This window comes from Heterodontus francisci, unplaced genomic scaffold (assembly GCF_036365525.1).
Source record: "Heterodontus francisci isolate sHetFra1 unplaced genomic scaffold, sHetFra1.hap1 HAP1_SCAFFOLD_167, whole genome shotgun sequence".
Classification (NCBI taxonomy): Eukaryota; Metazoa; Chordata; class Chondrichthyes; order Heterodontiformes; family Heterodontidae; genus Heterodontus; species Heterodontus francisci.
The window spans coordinates 2,250,139-2,250,833 of record NW_027141337.1 but is presented as its reverse complement, the minus strand read 5'-3'; positions in this window follow the sequence as shown (position 1 = coordinate 2,250,833).

Below are 695 nucleotides of genomic sequence, written 5' to 3'. Positions count from 1 at the left end.
AAATTAGATGTCATCACTAATACACAGGGGATAATATTCCGGTCAATTGTTTAATTAGATGTCATCACTAATACACAGGGGAGAATATTCCAGTTAATTGTTAAATTAGATGTCATCACTAATACACAGGTGATAATATGCCAGTTCATTATTAAATTAGATGTCATCACTAATACACAGGTGATAATATTCCAGTTAATTGTTCAATTAGATGTCATCACTAATACACAGGGGATAATATTCCAGTTAATTGTTAAATTAGATGTCATCACTAATACACAGGTGATAATATTCCAGTTAATTGTTAAATTAGATATCATCACTAATACACAGGGGAGAATATTCCAGTTAATTGTTAAATTAGATGTCATCACTAATACACAGGGGATAATATTCCAGTTAATTGTTAAATTAGATGTCATCACTAAAACACAGGTGATAATATTCCAGTTAATTGTTAAATTAAATGTCATCACTAATACACAGGGGATAATATTCCAGTTAATTGTTTAATTAGATGTCATCACCAATACACGGGGGATAATATTCCAGTTAATTGTTAAATTTGATGTCATCACTAATACATAGTGTTAAATATTCCAGTTAATTGTTAAATTAGATGTCATCACTAAAACACAGGTGATAATATTCCAGTTCATTGTTAAATTAGATGTCATCACTAATACACAGGGGAT